The sequence below is a fragment of the Gastrolobium bilobum genome, unplaced genomic scaffold (genome assembly GCF_033153095.1).
Source record: "Gastrolobium bilobum isolate Gb01-03AN ecotype WA unplaced genomic scaffold, APGP_CSIRO_Gbil_v1 utg42610, whole genome shotgun sequence".
Taxonomy (NCBI): Eukaryota; Viridiplantae; Streptophyta; class Magnoliopsida; order Fabales; family Fabaceae; genus Gastrolobium; species Gastrolobium bilobum.
In genome coordinates this window covers 222,866-230,131 of record NW_026896521.1, presented here as the reverse complement: position 1 = coordinate 230,131, position 7,266 = coordinate 222,866, and the positions used below count along the sequence as shown (strand labels likewise).

The window sequence follows — 7,266 nt, the reverse complement described above, 5'->3', positions numbered from 1 at the left end:
TCCTTAGGATTCACTATTGTATCACCTGGAAATTTCCCTTGTGGTCTCTCTGATATCTGTCTTGATAATTGACCAATCTGGGTCTCCAAATTTCTGATTGATGCTTCCTGATTTCTGAAAGAAGTTCTGGTCTCCTGCACGAATGCAGTTGTCTCTTCCCTGAATGAATTAGACCCCTGTATATAATCCTGAGTTGTCTTAGATAACTGAGCAAACGCTTTCTCCTGCAGCAGGATCACTTGACTGCTCCTTCATATGTGGTGGTGGAGGATGTAATGGTGGGTTCAATTGATAGTTGGAACTATAGCTGAATCCTGGGTGTTGATTCTTGTTCTTCCATGGTGGCACATAAACATTCCTTCCCTGATTGTTGTAGTTCCTTTGATTATTCTGATCATACCACACTCCATTCACCTCTGCTTGTTCTGGTGATCCCCCATAATCACACTCCTCTGTCACATGGCCTTTGCCACAGATAGCACATACACTCTTGGTTTCCACAGAAGCTACCTTTTGTGAAGAGAGTTGCTTAATAAGGGTATCCAATTGTTGCTGTTGTTGTCTCTGTGTCTGCATCAGCTGATCATTCCTTGCCAACAAAGCATCATACCCATCCAACCTGATGATTCCTGTCCTTCTGTCAGCCACTGGGGCATTATCAAATTCCTGAGATGCCAATGACTCAAAGATATCCAAGGCTTCTTGAGGAGTCTTGGTAGTCAATGATCCACCAGCAGTGGCATGCACCAAGGTTCTAGTGTTAGTGGTCATTCCTTGCAGGAAGATTGCTCCTTGTTGCCATGCCTCAATTCCATGCTGTGGACATTTCCTCAACAACGTCTTGAATCTCTCCCAAGCCTCATAAATGGATTCTGACTCTTTCTGCTTAAAGCTTGTAATCTCATCCTTCAACTTGGCCCTCTTGGATGCTGAGAAAAACCTCTGCAAGAACTTGGTCTGCAGATCATCCCAAGTTGTTATACTTCCTTGTGGCAATGATTGCAGCCATCTCCTTGCATCATCCGTCAGTGAATGAGTGAATAGTCTCAGCAGAATTGCATCTCTTGTGACACCATTTATCTTCACAGTATCACTCAACAACAGAAAGTTCTCTATGTGCAAGTAAGGGTCCTCTGCACTGGTTCCAGCAAACTGATCCTTCTGCACCAAATGTATCAAAGCAGGCTTCAATTCAAAGTTGTTGGGCTCCACTGTTGGGCGCACAACACTCCCAATTGGAGGAATCACTGCAGGAGTCATGTACTCTCCCAGTGTCCTCTGTGGTGGTGGTGGTGGTGGTCTGTGATTCTCTGCCATTATCTCTTCCTGATTAACCGTACTGGATTCACCAATTTCTGGCAACTGTCTCCTTTACCTGGCTGCCCTTTTGTGCTTCCTCAATGTCCTTTCTAATTCTGGATCATACAACAACAAATTCGGATCAAGTGTACCTCGCATATACCAGAATCAAAATTGACCAGAAACTTAACATAAACTAAAATACTGAAAATAAAAGGATTCAATCTCATAATTCTATGGTATCAGTTAGTGTTGAAAAACAAATTCCCCGACAACGGCGCCAAAAACTTGTTGGAGTTTTAGCAAGTGCACTAGTCATACAAGTAATAAAATGATGAGTAAAAATCGTTCCCACGAGGAATTGTGTTCAAGCACCAATAAACCATAGAAAACTAATTTGAATCAGATAAGAATTTGTAAAAGTCATGAATAATTTGTCACCAGAAAATTGATTGTAAGTAATTTGACACAAAATAAATATGGATTAAGACTTAATAAAACAACAAGTAGTCAGAAAACAACTTTCCTCCATAATAACCCATGTAAAAACTGATCATATGATGAATTCTTTTCCATGTGATGTTAATCAACCTTTTACTTATCATCAAGATGTAATCCCTTACTACCCTGATAGATACATTAATCAGAAACCTCAATCCCTTGGTGATCTCTTTCTTAATACATGCATGACATACTAAAGTCTTAAGATTACATCAGAACTCTAGCATCAATCCCTTGAGTACTAGAATTCTGATGTTGAGATTATCAGATACAGAAGTCATATAAACATTCTTGTTCTACACTACTTCCTTGATAGAAATAATTAAATCAGAAAATCTCAAATCAACACATGAAAAATACTTCATCATATTAATCAGATCAACATAATATTATCATGGAGTTCTATTGCATTCAGACTACAAAGACTCTACTCAGACATGACTAAGGAATAGACAAGAGAAGAAGAATCAAACTTCATTTCCATGTTGAAAGTCTTCAATCTCCAAACTATTACAAAGAAATCCTACTACAAAAACTAAAACACTAAGAGAATTTAGAGAGAAGTCAGACTAAAGTTTAAGAGAGAGAGAGAATATATCAGATCTCCATCTAAGTGTGAAGGCTTTGCCTTTTATAGTGTTACAATTAAAAACAGAAAACTGATGTGGGCGCTAAAACGTCCATAAGTGACCGTTTTAGCGTCCATGCATTACGTATGCTCAACTGCTTTTAACTGACTCCAACGCTAAAATGTTAAGGAATGACCGTTTTAGCGTCCAAACTTGGTGAATGCTCAACTGACTTTAACTGACTCTAACGCTAAAACTCTTGATTTGGACATTTTAGCGGTGGAGACCAGAGTCTTTTTTCCACTTCAGGGCGCTAAAACGCTTATTGCAGGCCGTTTTAGCGCCCAAGACCAGCAATTTTCCATCTTCTAAGTGCAGCAGCGCGCTAAAACGCTATGTGTGGGCGTTTTAGCGCTTATCACCAGCAAGTTTTGGCCTCTTCCTGTAGCAGGGCGCTAAAACGCTCAGTGTGGACGTTTTAGCGCTCAACACTTAGGAAATTTTTTTCTCCTCTTGAGCTCCAGAATCTCCTTCCTTCTCCAGTTGCCTTTCAAGCTTGCTTTTCTTACAAAAATCATACAAATTTCCAATAAAGCTCTTGAACTTGTAATTGAGGACATCTTAGGACATTGACCTTGTTTTTCATCATTTAATCACACAATTTGATCCTAATTCCTGCTAAAAACCATGATGAACTAAGGGTTCATCAACTACAAAGTTCTTAAAGACTTATTTTGAAAAAATTTGTACTGATCTTTTGTATTTCTATGGTTAAGTAAGCTATATTCATTGTGTATCAATGGAAATTGAACACATACTGAGAAATGAACTTCCATAAGGAAGGGATTTCAGACTGCTTAACTAGAGGGGGAAGGTAGTGTTGTGGAAACAACATTGCTGGTTGCCTTAGGAATAAGGGACCACCTCGTTCATTTTAAGGTTCTGTGCTAAGTAACTGTTGGAGTCAAGGGAGCCATAGGAATATGGAAACTTGTGAGCCATTTAGTCAATAAGCTGAGGAATCAGACGTTGGCAGTGAAGAGACTGGAACAAAGACAAAAGTGTTAAGTCTTGAGTAGAGAGAATAACTATTTAAGAATGGAGCAACGAATCTGTTCCTTCTGTTAAAACTGTTTTACATCATCCATAATGTTGCTGTTAATACTATTGTTATTTTTTCTTTCTTTATTCAATCTTGTATCTATAAATCTCCCATGAATATTGGTTTTCCTTCTCTCAACAAGAAGGGCATCATACATAACGAAGCGATGACTTGTTTGCTGTCAGATTGAACCTACTATTCTTGAGGAACGTTGTCAAGACGGTAGGGAACGTTTGACCAAACAGGTTAGTTACTAACTTTTCTTTTCATTTTCATTCTTTATAAAATAGTTTAAGGCATTACTTAGAGTTCCATCCTCGTGGGAACAATAATCTGGGCACAAATAGTCCCTTTATTACTTGATGCGTGCACTTGCGCACTTGGGTTGAAAGTAAGAGAACACAAGTGTTTTCTCTTACTGAACTACAATGTTCTCCATCATAATATACTTTTCGCGTAACAGCTTTTGAGCCAACATCACTCACATTCTTCTTTCTTGAGTGTGGCGTCTTTACCCTTCTTATACCTTTGGTTTTTATCTTCCATAGATAACGGGTCAAGGTTCTTTATTTATTGTTTTAAATTCCTGATTATAGAAACGATCCTAATTAAATTGGTCTTGGGTCTCACTATTCTTGGTGAGGTTCATATCACACACAGTACCTGGGAACTCTTTGCATACCCTTGGTATATTCCATTGATACCAGAAACACCCCTACAATGACATATTACACCTCTTGGAGTTACATACGTGGCTTTTTCCTCACTAATAGTTCATTGGCGCCGTTTGTGGGAAACAGTAAACTCATATACCCATCTCCTTAACAGAAAAACTAAAAGAGGAAACCCTTTTTTTCTCCAAGTTTAGTCGCCCACACAATGGTCCATATTAGGAGAACAAACCAACCAAGGGGAACTACTCGTGAAGGCCATGTCCAAACCTTGCACAAAGACTCTCTAGGTCATCGCCCCATCTGTTCCTACGTCTTTTCTAAATTGTCCATCAGTTCTTGCTTAGAAGTGGCGAGCTCATTATGGGCCTTTGACAGTCCCTCATTGGCCTTGGTTAGCTCGTTGATCTAGGTCATATGCCCCTCATTGGCTTTTTCGAAAGAAGTTATTTTATCCTCAAAGACCTTCTTGTCTGACTTAAGGCTGCTGACCTCTTTCCTGAGCTGATCGATCTAAATAGTAACTCTTCAACCTTTCGCTAAAGAGTAACAATTTATTCATTTTTCCCTTCATATTGAAGACTGCTTGCCAAAGCTATAGCCAAAATAGCTTCATATTAAAGATCAGTAGGAACCTCCATGCCAAGCGACCCTGGCGTCAGGATAGAAGAAAGACTCATCTCAGTTAATCCTAAAGCGTAAATTGAGGTAATGGGCACAGATGAAGACGTCATTCGACCACCAGAAATAGGATCACCGACGAGCCCCACAGTGAAGTTCAGAACTTGACTTTCCCCAGATGCAGTAACTTTGATTTTCTTTTAAGAAAGAGGGGTGATCTTTTTGCTTTTCCTGTTCTCCCCTGGTTGATCTGACCATGCAGAAGTCTTGTTCTTTGAAGTTTGGCGAGCCAGATCTTTTTCCATCTAGAATAGTAAGCCTTTTTTTTTCTTTTCTCCAATTCTTCAGCCGAATGAGTCTTTTTTTTTCTTTGGGGATAATGTGGTCTTTACCCTGGTTGTCCTTAGCCTCCCCTAGGGCTTCTTGGGCAAGCCTTAAAGACTTTTTTGACATCCTTTAGACTGCAAAGAAAATATCAAAGTGAGATAGAAACATTTCGACCAAACAACTAAATAAAGAAACAAACTTAACAATGTCGCCCTACGTGACCCCCTCACCTCCATAATCTTTTTTTTTTGTCGGCCATTTTCCTATTTTATTCTTACTTGTCCCAAGGTGATTAGCTACAGCCTTTTCAGACTCAGAAAATGACTTATATTCGTATAAGTAGTGATCGGGTGGAATATCATAATAACTTTTGTTCCAGAAAAGTTCAAACCGATTACCATAGGTCTTAGAATGCATGTAAAAGGGCTTCACATTCTTTTTAGGCGAAGGGTTCACCTAAAAGAAGAGTTTATTGGAATGATTATAAGAATTATTGTAGGTAGAAAAGGCGGTCACCATCCTAGGAGACACCCAAAGAGAGACCCAAGTACATTTTCGACTGGAAGGCGACACCTAAGCAATAAAAGAAAAGACGAACACTATAGTCCCACTTGAAGTATTTACAAACTACTTGAAATGCCCGGATAAAGCCACAAAATTTAAGATGAAGTTAAGAAGGCGCCACTTCTAGATGACGCAAGACCCCTATCTTAAATTCAGTAAAAGAAACAAACTTTGAGACGAGTAAAGTAGCTCTTGTACATGAAGAAATAGGGCAATATTTCACCGCTCCGCCCTGCTTGGTCACAAACCATAGTCTTTGGAAACCAAACTCAAATCCTATTGATTCTCATGCACACCTCCCTTAGTGAGCTCAAAACTCACCTCGGCCCTATACACCTCCGCCAAATCTGATGGGTACAAATAAATTGATACCGTCTACTGAACCTCAATGTCGACCCAACCTCTACCCAACCTCTGAGCAACAAAGTTGCGAAAAAATATTTGGTAAAAAGTACTTGGGAGGAGTAGGAGAAAGAGGGTCAAATTCTTCCTTATGATCCCTAGGACTTAAACCAGTCGTTGCAGCCAACTTCGGCCAATCGCGAATAGACCTTCACTCCTCATGCTGGCCACTACCCTCACCGACCGGCCTAGGCATCCTGCCCAACTCACCAATGGAAATACCCAATAATCTGGAAGCAATCATGTCTGAATACTTAGAATTAAGACATACCTGAAGAATATGTAGAAGAGGAAGAACTATAGTAGTCAGAATAAAACAAAGAACTTGGCCACCAAGTCGGTTGCGCCTTTTGTAGTTCTAAATCCTCAGCTATCTCGTCCTAAATGTCGTAGCATATTAGTCAGGCGTCTTCAGGATGACACCTTCCCTCCCGATTATTTGTTGATTCGTCATACTTACGATTATGGTAGGATTTTGTAATCGGAGGGATGTAATCAACTAGGCGATTGGGGACTATTGGAAGATTAATCAATCGACATACCATTTGCAAGGGTTGATTTCTAGGATCTTGGTTAATACTTCTAATGAGACGAGGATAAATGTCGTGCCTGAAGCGCTAAGATGAACAACCAGTTGGGCGAGAAGATCGACTCAACATGTTTCTCGAGCGGCCACCATAGCAACAAAATGTACTAGTACAACAGCCACCAACACATCCGGGATTGCATCCAGTATGACCAACAACCCCCTAGGAAGGAATGTCACAACGAGAACCCCGCGATGACATAATTTCTTGGATTTCATCCTCAAAGAAACCCAAAAAAATTAGAATCCTACCATAAGGTCTAGACTCTATCCCAAACGCTAAAGCACTATTAGTGCTAATGCCAGACTCGTCTTCTTAATGATGCCTACAGATAGGGTCACAGATACTTGCAACCACATCTGCTAAGGCCTCTCTTGGCGAATGAGAAGTTCTCGTATTGCAAGCCCAACACTCACCTTATCGAGGTCAAAATCCAACTCTTTTATCTTCACCATCAAGGACAATAGAACAAACAATTCACAGGCACCGAAGAAACTTTACCTAGAACTCGACAACACTCTTCAGCAAAAAAGAAAAAACAGAATTTGAAAGGAAAATATAGTAGAACCATAGTAGAAGAATATACCTGTTGAAGATCAAATGAAGAAAGACTCAAAGAATAC

The 7,266-nt window shown here is 39.8% G+C and overlaps 1 non-coding gene across 1 annotated transcript; it reads left to right on the top strand.

Annotated features, from left to right (window-relative positions):
* The first annotated feature begins 808 nt into the window (after positions 1-808).
* Positions 809-915, top strand: LOC133300240 (small nucleolar RNA R71). The gene has a single exon (XR_009750039.1). It is a non-coding gene; the product is annotated as a small nucleolar RNA R71 (small nucleolar RNA).
* Positions 916-7,266: the final 6,351 nt, after the last annotated feature.